The 13,397-nt window shown below is 32.8% G+C and overlaps 1 long non-coding RNA gene across 1 annotated transcript; it reads left to right on the forward strand.

The window, feature by feature from the left end:
• On the forward strand, window positions 1-12,037 carry LOC127702620 (uncharacterized). The gene is made up of 3 exons (XR_007982511.1): window positions 1-108; window positions 5,333-5,508; window positions 11,795-12,037. It is a non-coding gene; the product is annotated as an uncharacterized LOC127702620 (long non-coding RNA).
• Window positions 12,038-13,397: the final 1,360 nt, after the last annotated feature.

Consider the following 13,397-nt stretch of genomic DNA (forward strand, 5'->3'; position numbering starts at 1 on the left):
TTCTACGCTTCGAAGCCGCCTGAATCAAACTTAGCCAACACCTCGCATGGCGTATTCACGATGTGGAGGGATTGACAATATACAATCAAAGTTAGCAATATACAGCAAGTAAGTAATTGGGTGTTGAATGCCAGTAGATCTGAATTTGTAAATTTTTTAATTGATTTAACCTGTTTAGAACGTGTATTGTTGAATTGTTTAATAAAATTACACACATAAGCTGGGCTGATATGCATAAAACCACTTTAAGTTCAAGGTATCAATGAAACTGGGTCTGCATGAAAAAATGACTTATCACATAATACCAGAACCTATGTTTACTGTTAGACGATAAGAAAATATAGCTACATGTAGGCCTAGTTGAAAATCTTTACAAATTATTTATTCTTTTAATTTCTATTTGACTGTCTGGGTGCTTCTTAAGTGTTTTAAATGTTTGCGTTTTGTATGCTATAGTTAATTTTATAGACTGTTGTACGTCATTTGGTCGTTTTTAAGTTTTTGCCATGGCGTTGTCAGTATGTCTTCGACTTATAAGTTTTATATAATCTGCATCTCTTGTGCTGTATTTTGAAATGTATTACAATTGCTGCATCTTTACACATTCATCAATACACCAAAAAAAATAAATAAAGCTTTCGTATATATAAAAATATGGAGATGTGGTACGATTGGTAATGAAACAACTATCCGCCAGTTCAATTCAAAAACCTGATATAAGCAAATGTGACTTACTTACTTACTTTAGTCAGAGAGATCTTGAATCTGAATTCAAGGATACGAAGTGGTAAGGGTTTTGAGGTGGGAGCATGGGGGCCCGCCCCTTTTTTGGAAAAATATTGGTTGATTATTTAGAGAATCACTGAAGCGGGCCCCCTCTTTATGCATGACAGTTAGTGCCTCCTTATGACATTTTTGATCCGCAACTGGTGAGGCTTCATAAAAAAATATTTAGTAAGTTTTTGTTTTGTGATAAATAATGTATTTACATTCACATAGACAGAAATAGGATAAAATAAACTACCGAAAGCTTAAGTCCACATAAGAGGGTATGGATGGGGGTTAACAGAATAGAGAATAACGGGCAAACAATAAATATTAAAGAATAATGAAATGCTAAAATATGAGGAAAGAGAGTAATGAGCAAAAAGTGTAAGTTTTTAGAAATATAGCTAAAAAAATAAAGAACACAGAAAAAGAAGACCCCCCCCCCCCCCCCCCAAACCCCAAGATCCTGATTTCAACTTTAACCAGAGACATAGATATACTATAGTAGAATGTAGGACAGTAAGTCACAGGACAAAAAGTCACGGACGAAAAGTCACAGGACAAAAAGTCACAATTCAGTTTTGAGATTATTTTTCTCTGAACAAGAAAACACTAATTTTAAAAATAAATTTTTGATTTTTTATTGAACTATAATATATGAAGCAACTTTGTAATTAAAATGTGCATTAAATATTAATGATGATCAAATAATTGTTATGATAACAAAATGTCAAAGTGGTTTGCCAAGAAATATATTATTTACATGATTAAAATTTAATAATTTTTCATTTATCAAGGCTTATGAACAATTCCCTGAACTTAAAAATGAATAAATGTAAAAAAAGAAATTATTTGAAGATCTTTTTCTTATATATTCAAACAATTGGCAATAAATTTTTTGTGACTTTTTGTCCTATCCAATTTGTGACTTTATGTCCTGTGACTTTTTGTCCTGTGACTTTCTGTCCGTTTACCCTATTCATAGTAGAGCCCAGTGTTTCTGTTAAAATAAAGTTCTGGTCATGGTTAAAATAATATGTCAGAATGGTGTCATCCTGGTTTGCCCACATTTAATTGCAGGTTTATAAAAACATAGGGTGTTTTGCTGTTTTAACAATTATAGTTTATTTCTGAATTATAGTCATATTTTAATCTTTATTTTACCTGTAAAATTTTATAAAAGATACTTAATTGTACTATTAAATCAAGGAAAAGTTGCAAAGATATTTTATAAATTTACCAGAAAATTGTATTGAATTTGACAAATATTAAAACAAAAATACAAAAAATATTTATTAGTTTGACAAATTATTGACATTTTTTTTTAAATTGTTGGTACATTCCGAAACAAAATATGTAAAAAGTAAATAAATGAAACTTGAGAATAAATAAGTGTCATTTAAAATTCTTTTTATTTATTCACTGTATTTATTTTTTATTTTTTTTTAATAAATACTTTGTTCTGAAATTTACATCCAAGCTGTTAATAATTTCACACACAGAAGTAGCACCATGCTGCATAAATAAAGAAGCTTGCCCATTGCCAGAGTGCCATAACTGAACTTGCTAAATCAGCAATAGAAAATGACAAAAAAAAAGGAAATGTGGACACTGTAAATTAGCTGGACATTGTAAATAAAAAAAATAGGAAAAGTACATGCCCAGCATTACCTTAACAATAAATTACGAGGATTGTTAAATATATATAATTATTTCAAATCCTTTACTTCATTATTTTTTACAGAGATATGTTGACAGGGTATCATTTCTTTTTGTTAATAAATAAGTCTAAATTGAAAACAACGTTCAAACCTATGATTGCGTTGGATAAAAACCACAATTTTTATACGTGTGCATGCAAAACAAATTTCTTGGTAGAGGGGTCTAAATACAGCACAAACAACATTTTCCAAAAGACCAAAAAAGTAAAAAAGTATATTTTAACAAAACGCATTTGACTAACAGGCCGAACAATGGATGTTCTCAAGCCCTGCTGACTGCCATTGGCGATTGCCAAATAAACGTATCACAAGATGTAACAAAAAGGATCTTTATCATTAATTCAATACCAAACAGAAAACAATAAACTTGCGGTTTTATTTCAATTAGACAGATGTAATAACAAACACAGCTGTTGTATTCTGTGTTTTTTTTTTTTATTTTCACTAAATACCAGAAACAAGGGCAAAATTGTTATTTTTCACTATTGAGATAAAACATTTGTAACGAAAGGCTATTTCGTATAAAACTACAGCCCGTATCTGAAAATTTGCAGTAATGTTTCTCTTACAAATAGGTACTTATTGAAAAAAAATCTCATTTTGCACCATGGACCTCATTTGGACCCAACATTTCATGTTTGGTCACATATAGTGCCCCTTATTATTTGATTTTTACCATAGTGCTTAATTTATTTCATTATGCAATGCATGTATAAATTTGATTCATAAATAATATAAATTATGTCTGCAATAAAAGACAATTTTATCATATATTGGTGTATTTATATCATAATTGTTTTGTTATTAGTTGTATGTCAAATGAATCGCTTGATTTGATACTAAATTATTGAGAAAAAAATGTTCGATTTATTTATCATTTATCTATAGAAATATAAACTACAAAATGAAAAATACCTGAATATATAGAAAACACAGATAAACTATAAACCTATTAAGTTGGAACAGACTATACAATTGTATGCTCATTAAACCTTTTGTCTTTTTTGTTTTCTTTACTAATAGATAATTGGTATAATTAAATGTGGGCAAACCAGGAGTAAACCGTCAGAATTTGTTTAGTTGTAAAAACAATTACCAAGTAATAATCCATTTAGAACTTCACCTCCGGCAAAATTCAGGTGATCGGAGGGCAATAAATTGCGTAATCGCACACCTGTGAATCCACAGTCACAACTCTAAGGAAATAATGACCGGAAAATCGGACACACATAATTTCACTGTGTAATTTAGAAGCAAACTTTAGCAAAGAAATGTTTCTTGTAATATCATGATCATTACCAGATTTTACTTTTTAAATTAAAAGAAATGCCGAAAAAAAGAAAAAAACATTTTCTCAATCAAATACATTAAAAAAAATACAACTATTTCAAGCAGTTTTTTAGAAAAAGAATTTATTTGATCTGAAATAAGTTTTCCTATTACTTTTCTTGATTAGCTATCGAGGTTATTCATCCCTTACTTTTTCGGGATACTGACTGCATAGTAAATTATCAATGTACTAGTTAATGTTCTCGAGGGATGACCCTATAACAGAGACATATATACACATATGTGTATATATGTCTCTGCCCTATTACGTGTCAGTAACCTTCTCGACACGGTTCATTTTTACGGCGGCTCAGTTTTGTCTTAAGAATAAACATAATTGATAAGTTTCTTTCCCCTGCATTCCTCGATCGCACTTGTAAAATAGCACATGGGTCTCAAGACATTGGTACACTATACGTTACAACACTTGCCGTCAGTACTCAAAATTGGAAAGATATTAAATAAGAAGGTATAGAAAATTAATGCACACACACTAATGACTATTATCAACCACAGACATGATGTTTTTCTCAATTTGCCTAAATCGTTATTCCGCAATACAACGAGGGTGAAAACCCACCACTTTGAACACAGTCACAGGAACCGGCATGCTGTGAATTTGAAAGTTTCCCAAATGAGTAACTATTCATTACTTTTCTAGTGCCTGGGCCCCCCTTTCTTGGGAAAAATTTGGTTGATTATATAGGGATCACTGAAGCATGACTGAAGCCGGCCCTCCCTTATGAAAAGTTCTGGATCCGCCACTGTATATTCATAAAATAAACCAACAAATTATCCAAAAGATGAATAATACTTAATACTTACGACTAAGATTGATTATAAGTATACTTGAGTCGGTTTGAGAAAAAAAACAAACTTTACAAGTAATCGTAAGTATACTGTATTGTACATGACTTAATTACTATCAATATTATTTGTAAGTTTTTTTGTGAAACTGACTGCTGAATTGTTTTTCCATGCTTATGGTACATCTAAGTCGTATGCTTTTTTTAAAACCACCTCCAGGGTATAATGTCTGCTGGCCCATAAAATCTGTTTGTAGATATAGGAAGATGTGGTATGAGTGCCAATGAGACAACTCTCCATCCAAGTCACAATTTATAAAAGTAAACCATTATAGGTCAAGGTACGGTCTGCAACACAGAGCCTAGTTTTTATCGAAAATGATAGTATATAGGTTAAATAATTTATTCATACATTTTTAATTGACTGACCTAGAATTATCATGATATTGAGGAATTTAAACCATTCCTATTTTTAAAAAGGGACAAAAATAAAATTTATATATAATAACAGGGTGATACAAATGAGAAAAACTCAAGAAATTGTTTTCAATTAAGATAAATACATGCAGTTAATAATGGTTTTCAGTTGTTTTTTAAAGCAGAGGCAGATTTAGTTTAAAGTTGGAAAAAATTGTTTGTACCAACAAAAATAAATACACGAAGTTAATCCAGAATTTATATGTGTTTATAATTTTTTTTTATGTTTAGGTTGTCAGCCAGATGAAAAGAACAATGCAGTTCAAAAGTCAAAATGTGGATAAGCTGCGGTACAAGGTCCTACTTTTGCAGATTTTCATATTTTGCATGAATGAATTTGAAGTTTATATCGTGGAGGGCAGAGAATTTTCCTGCTTCTGAAGGATAAATGTAAAACATCTTGTTCGGTAAGTTTTATGCTCTGTTTTGATAGTGTTTGTGCATCCATCTGTCTTTCTCTAAATTGTATTCACTTAAAGTTTTTGGTTACAGTTCACCATGAACTTCAGTTAGTAACTTGTGGTTTTACATGTATATACTCAAAATTTATTACTTTAAAATGTTCATGTATTTTTGTCGAGCCTGCAACTTTTGTCGCAGAAAGCTCGACATAAGGATAGTGATCTGGTGGTGGCTACGGCGGTGGCGTTAGCTAACTTCCTAAAAGCTTTATATTTTAGAAGGTTGGAAGACCTGGATGCTTCATACTTTGTATATAGATGCCTCATGATACGAATTCTGTCTGAAACATGTCCATTGTCCTTGACCTCATTTTCATGGTTCAGTGACTACTTGAAAAAAAAGTTCAGATTTTTTGTAATGTTAATTTCTCTCATATTATGAGTAATATGATAACTATATTTGGTATGTGCATACTTTGCAAGGTCCTCATGCTCGTCAGAGAGTTTTCACTAGACCTAGACCTCATTTCATGGATCAGTGAACAAGAACTTAGTCTTAGATGCATGATTTTTTTTATTAGTTGTTAGTGGCTTTGTACTAGCTGTCAGTAACTGCGAGTACTCTCAGATCTGTACTTAGGGTCTTTTTTTGTTGTTTGGATGTACGAGTACCCGGCCACGTCCACTTGTATTTGTAGTATTTGTATTTTTATCCATCTGATGAGTTAAGCCTCTTTCAACTGATTTTTATAGTTCGTTCTTATGTTGTACTGTTACACCACTGTCCCAGGTTAGGGGGAGGGTTGGGATCCCGCTAACATGTTTAACCCCGCCACATTCTGTATGTATGTGCCTGTCCCAAGTCAGGAGCCTGTAATTCAGTGGTTGTCGTTTGTTTATGTGTTACATATTTGTTTTTCGTTCATTTTTTGTACATAAATTAGGCCGTTAGTTTTTCGTTTGAATTGTTTTACATTGTCATTTCGGGGCCTTTTATAGCTGACTGTGCGGTATGGGCTTTGCTCATTGTTGAAGGCTGTACGGTGACCTATAGTTGTTAATTTCTATGTCATTTGGTCTCTTGTGGAGAGTTGTTGTCTCATTGGCAATCATACCACATCTTCTTTTTATAAGACCGCAAACAAATTTTTGTGGTTGTATATTGGTATGACGTTCAGGCGTCGTCGTCGTCCGAAGACACATTAGTTTTCGCACTCTAACTTTAGTTTAAGTGAATGGATCTCAATGGAATTTTACCATAAGGTTCAATACTACAATAGGAAGGTGGGGATTGATTTTGGGGGTTATGGTACCAACAGTTAAGGAATTAGGGGCCAAAAAGGGGCAAAAAATAAGCATTTTTGTAACTTCCAGACATAACTTGTGTGTAAGTGTATGGATCTCTTTGACATTGTACCACAAGGTTCCATATCATAAAGGGAATGCTGGGATTGATTTTGGGGGTAATGCCTCCAAATTTTAGGAATTAGGGGCCAAAAAGGGACAAAAAACAAGCATTTTTCTAGTTTCATGACAATAACTTGTGTGTAAGTCTATGGATCTATCTGACATTGTATCACAAGGTTCTATATCACAAAGGGAATGCTGGGATTGATTTTGGGGGGTAATTGCTTCCAAATTTTAGGAATTAGGGGCCAAAAAGGGGCAAAAAATAAGCATTTTTCTAGTTTCATGACAATAACTTGTGTGTAAGTGTATGGATCTTTATGAAATTGTACTACAAGGTTCCATATCACAAAGGGAAAGCTGGAATTGAGTTTGGGGGTAATTACCCAAAAATTATAGGAAAAAGGGGCCAAAAATAAGCATTTTTCTAGTTTCCAGACAATAACTTGTGTTCAAGTATATGGAACTCTCTGAAATTGTACTGCAAGGTACCATACCACAAAGGGAAGGCTGGGATTGATTTTGGAGGTAATTCCCTCAAAATTTTAGTAATTAGGGGCCATAAAAGGGCAAAAAACAAGCATTTTTCTAGTTTCAGGACAATAACTTGTGTGTAAGTGTATGGATCTTTATGAAATTGTACTGCAAGGTTCCTTATCACAAAGGGAAAGCTGGGTTTGAGTTTGGGGGTAATTGCCCTAAACGTTTAGGAATTTGGGGCCAAACAGGGGCCAAAAAACAAGCATTTTTCTAGTTTCCAGACAATAACTTGTGTTCAAGTGTATGAATCTCTCTGAAATTGTACTGCAAGGTACCATACCACAAAGGGAAGGCTGGGATTGAGTTTGGGGATGATGAATCATAAGGGGGTTCAAAACATTTGGGGGGGGGGGGGGGGGATTTTTTTTTCCTTTTTTTTTCTTTAAAATTTTCCATTTTAAATTGGTTAATTCTGATTTATATATAAAAGCAAATAATAATGATATGGTTTGAATAGGTAAATTAAAATTTTTTTAAGTTCTTAGACCACTTTCATTCTGTGTCAGAAACCTATGCTGTGTCAAATATTTAATTACAATCCAAATTCAGTGCTGTATCAAGCTTGAATGTTGTGTCCATACTTGCCCCAACTGTTCAGGGTTCGACCTCTGCAGTCGTATCAAGCTGCGCCCCAGCGGAGCATTTTATTTATATTTAAGGTTAAGTTTTGGTGGTCAAGTCCATATCTCAGATACTATAAGCAATAGGTCTAGTATATTCGGTGTATGGAAGGACTGTAAGGTGTACATGACCAACTGGCAGGTGTCATCTGACCTTGACCTCATTTTCATGGTTCAGTGGTTATAGTTAAGTTTTTATGTTTTGGTCTGTTTTTCTTATACTGTATCAGTGTCTTCCCTAGAAAATTTTTCATGCATGGTGGGTCCATGGTGAATTTGCAACGCGGCGCGCGACGCTTCTTTTTCCGGAATTAGTAACACTACATAATTTATATGTTTAAAGCCATATACCAATCTAATTGTTTTATTATAGGTACAGCAATTCATATAAGTCATGGAACTTTAAAGTATTTATTACAGATGAGAGGAAGACTTAATAAACAATAATAAAAATAATCCAGTCTGTAATAGTTATTTACAAAATAATGCCATGTAGGCCTACACATTATTTTGTTGATATCTTCCTCTGTTTCAACTTTCCAAAGGTCACCACACATTTTTCAAAATCAAAATCTTCCTCCTTTGGTCCTTCAATTGATATATGCATTAAGCAATTCAGCACTTTTTTGGCATATTCTTTTTCTCAAAGGTGTTTTAACTCTGTTTAAGCATGAAAAACACCTTTCACAATCAGCTGTTGAAACTGGCAATGGAAGACTCAATACTGCATACTTAGACAGACAAGGATACAAAGTTCCAAGACTGGCAACTTTGTTCATTGTCTGCCTAAATGTCATGTCTTTACATTCTTTCACTAACAGTGTCCTCAGTTTGCTGATAGAATGGTTTCAGCATCTTGGAACAGCAAGTTATTAAATAAAACTTTGAATGTCATCATTGCTTCACAGAGATTTTACAGGAAACAATAAAACAAAGTTTATTGCGTTAATTACAGAAGTCGTCAATAAAGAATACCTGACAAACGGACATACGGATGACATTGTTTGGAAGCTAAACTGACATTTTATTTCATGACAATTTGTAACTATTGTTTTTAAATACATCCCTGTCCGATTTATTTAGAACGCTTCATAATTGTAAAAATCCTATCTTGCCGAAGTGAAAGAAATTTAGCCCCACTTGTGTAAAAAACGGCAAATGAATCCGCTACACTTAAGCTTCATGTGACCCATTCAAATAAAAGTAGAACAACACAAGTTTATTAAAAACAATATTTCCGTAAATATCTACGTATGTTTTGAAAGTTTTTCTATCAAATCTTTTAAATATTTCATAAAACACGTCTTTTTCTCGGCCCGGTGGCTGTGATGTGTATTCTTTGATATAATCAATCAACCGCGACTAATCTAAAAATAACTGATTGTTGTGACCAATCAAAAAATAATTCATCGATGTAAATATAGCTGATGAAAAAACTGCGAAACTTTATTATACAAAAGTTTTGTCCATTCCCGGTGAAATTACGTTAGTTTTATTTTATAATACCAGAGACTATACCAAATTTTTAATTTCTACTTTTTAAAGATCGCAGTAAAATAACGATCATGTCAAACACCCGTTTTAAGGTGAAATTTATACTGGAAAAGGTTAAACTTTTTATTTAGCACAGAAAGATATGCATTGGAGATTAATCTGACTATTTATTTATCAGCTAACTGGCAACTTCTATTATGTAACCGAAGTCTCGATATAACCAACTAATCAAGAAGGTTGTAAAATTCCGGCATGCGCGACGTGATGCATCCAATTATCAGTCGGATGAGTTTAAAACACATGTGGAGTGTGGTCACTTGTCACTTCACTTTCGAAATCGATAATAAATATTTTACACAGTTATAATTTTCACACATAGCGGGATGCATTGCGGCAATGATGAAAGCATGGCGGTCGAAATTTATGCGTAGCGGTACCGCAATGCTTGAACAGCCTAGGGAAAACACTGCAATAGGTCTACTATATTTGGTGTATGGAATGATTGTAATGTGTACATGTCTAGCTGGCAGGTGTCATCTGACCTTGACCTCATTTTCATGGTTCAGTAGTCAAAGTTAAATTTTTGAGTTTTGGTCTTTTTTTCTAATACTAAATGCAATAGGTCAACTATATTTGGTGTATGGAAACATTTTATGATGTACATGTCAGCCTCACAGGTTTTATTTGACCTTGACCTCATTTTCACGGTTCATTGTTTAGTGTTAAGTTTTTGTGTTTTGGTCTGTTTTTCTTAATCTATAAGCAATAGGTCAACTATATGTGTTGTATGGAAGGATTGTAAGCTGTACATGTCTGCCTGACATGGTTCATCTGACCTTCTCCTCATTTCCATGGTTCATTGGTCAATGTGTAGTTTTCTTGGTTAAGTCTGCTTCTTAGACTATGTTAGAAACTATAAGCAATAGGTCAACTGTATTTAGTATATTGAATGATTGTAAGGTGTACATATATTTCTTGTCAGGTTTATATGACCTTGAATTCATTTTCTTGGATCATGTTGAGTTTATGTGATAGTTGTAGTAAAGCTTTATATTTAGGACTATCAACATGATATCAATGATTAGTAAAGAAGGCGCAACATTTCAGCGTGTGCACTCTTGTTTATACATTATACACCACATTTACTGTTTTTACCCTGATTTTATGGATTACTGAACATAGAAATGTCATAATGTGAAATTATAGTACATTCTTAGGTTAAAGTTTTAGGTTAAGGTACATAGCTTACCATGAAGTTGAATTTCATACACATGTTCATTATGTGTTGAATTTTTAAATTCAGTGCCAAACTAAGATTTTTAGCCTGATTACATGATTGACTAGACATTGACACGTGCTAGTGTTTGCCAGGCATGTCGTCCTATACTAAGAATTTGTCCTGTACTATAAAAAACTTTAATAGTACTCGCTGAGTATGGAGTTTTTGTGAAAGTTTAATATTAGTGAGATTTTTGCATGACATCCTGTCAACTGCTTGTTGATCATGTTTATACATGTCTTAAATTTAATATCTGACACATTGGTGTTTTGTGAACTTGGAAATAAGTTATTTGATAGAATAATAATGTTTTGAGATTATCAAAATAAAAAACATCCCATTTTTACTATTAATGATTAAGTATTAAAAAAAAGAAGATTTAGGATATATGTATAACCATATATAAAAATGAGACAGCAACCGTACAACACAAAAATAAGAAAAAAAAAACTATATAATTTTTTTGTATCAATGTTATAATTTCCAACATGTCCAAAGAGTTCAATGTATTTTCTGATTGAAATAAAACACAAGTGGAACTCTTTCAGAACTTCAGAAGCTTAAAGAAGTGCTGTTTCTATTGTTGGCTTTCTGTATAATATATTGCAAATTCTTGTGAAAAATGGAATTTTATTGTATTTGCCTAAAGTTTTAACATTGATCTATATATATATATAACTGGGGAAAATACCTAAATGTTATAAAGAAGAATACATAAATTGATTGTTATATAATATTAGAATAGGAAGATGTGGTATGTTGCTAATTTGACAACTCTCCATCAGAGACCAAAGGATGTAGGAGGTTAGCAACTGATGACACTGGACAACCTTCAACAATCAGAAAAATCCATACCGCATAGCTATTTTTATTGAAAATCATATGTTATTGCTACATGTATGCAAACAATTTTTATTATCCATAACTTCGGATTTTATTGGTTCTTTTTCAGAAGGATTGAAATTCATCACTTAGAATAAAAGGAGAAAACACAGAAACAAGACCAAAATAAATTCAAAGACAAAAGTCAGATCAGTTATTATTTTCATCACTCAGTCAATGAATTGCAGTTCTATTAGATATCTAAAGATATTAAAACCACAATAATGACAATGTTCTGTGCTGATGGCCAAAAAGTGGACTATACATTATGATCACACAATGCTGGATGATAAGAAACTATTAATGTTTTGGGTGGAGGGATATCCTGAAAAAAAAATTAGTAAAAATCTACTAGTATGTTAAGCCTATTAATAGCGTTTTCATTGATTTAAAATGGGAAAAAATTGTGTTGTGTTTGTTTCAAAAAAGTATTCTAGAATTCATAAATAAACATATACTGATACTTACATTATCTGCTTTGTTGTTTAAAAGTTTAGTTTTGAACAGTTATAGAACAATATAATTGCATTAACATTTCCAAGGAAAAAAAGATATTCAACTAAAAAGATTCATCTTAAAACAATTTACTACCAAACAGAATTCATTGTAACATACACATTTATTAACTGTATATTTATAATTTGAATCCCATATGATTTTATTTTGTCCCATGGGATATTAAAAATCCCATGGGATAGTTATAGTCCCATGGGATTTTTTTTGTCCCATGGGACAACAAATATCCCATGGGACTATAATTATCCCATGGGACCCAAAAAAATCCTATGGGATTTAACCAAAATCCCATGGGATAATGGTCAATCCCATGGGATTTGCCGTATCCCATGGGATATTGAAAATCCCATGTTTTTCTAAATCAAATTATAAAATATATATAATAATAATAGCAGAAAAGCAATGAATTTATTGAATCCCATGTAATTCCGCACATTTTGGTTATATACATGACACTGTAGGTCTAAGGAGAGGCGGCGGCGGATTTGCAAATGAGTGTTTTGCAAATTAAAAGTGTCCAGTGTTTATAATTAGTCAATGTTTCATCATCAAATATCTGTGGTCACCTCCTCGATCAATGAATGCCGTTGACAATGCCGTTGACGTCGGAAAGCAACTTGCAAAAACAATATCTAAGGCGTAAGTTCTTCGTCCCTAATATCCAGCTATCGTTCTTTTTCCAGTCGTTTTTTTTTGGGGGGTGGGGGGAGGCGATTGTTTTCCAATTTTTCTCATTTTTTTGACAAATTTAGTACAGTTTTGAAGGTGTAAGCGTTCTTAGTATGGATGAAATTTTTGAAAAGTAGAAAAATTTGTATCTTTATCATTGGACATGGGGTTGTCAACTGAAACCAAAGTTTTTGACCTTGACCTTTGACCTAGGAAGTTGTACATAAATTATGACACACCCTCTGGTGTTGGTTTATATACATGTCAAGTATAAACTTTGAAATCATAACGGTTCTCTAGATATAGAGCGGACACAATTTGTTACGGACGGTCGGACGGACGGACGGACGGACAGACAGACGGACGGACGGACGGACGGACGGACAGACTGATCACTATAGGGCGTCCGCCATTCGGCCGGGCCTTAATTAATAAACTCTTATTTGTTGTGCTGGTTTATTTGATCCCACTAAATATTCGACCTTCTT

Source organism: Mytilus californianus, unplaced genomic scaffold, assembly GCF_021869535.1.
Source record: "Mytilus californianus isolate M0D057914Y unplaced genomic scaffold, xbMytCali1.0.p SCAF_5, whole genome shotgun sequence".
NCBI lineage: Eukaryota > Metazoa > Mollusca > Bivalvia > Mytilida > Mytilidae > Mytilus > Mytilus californianus.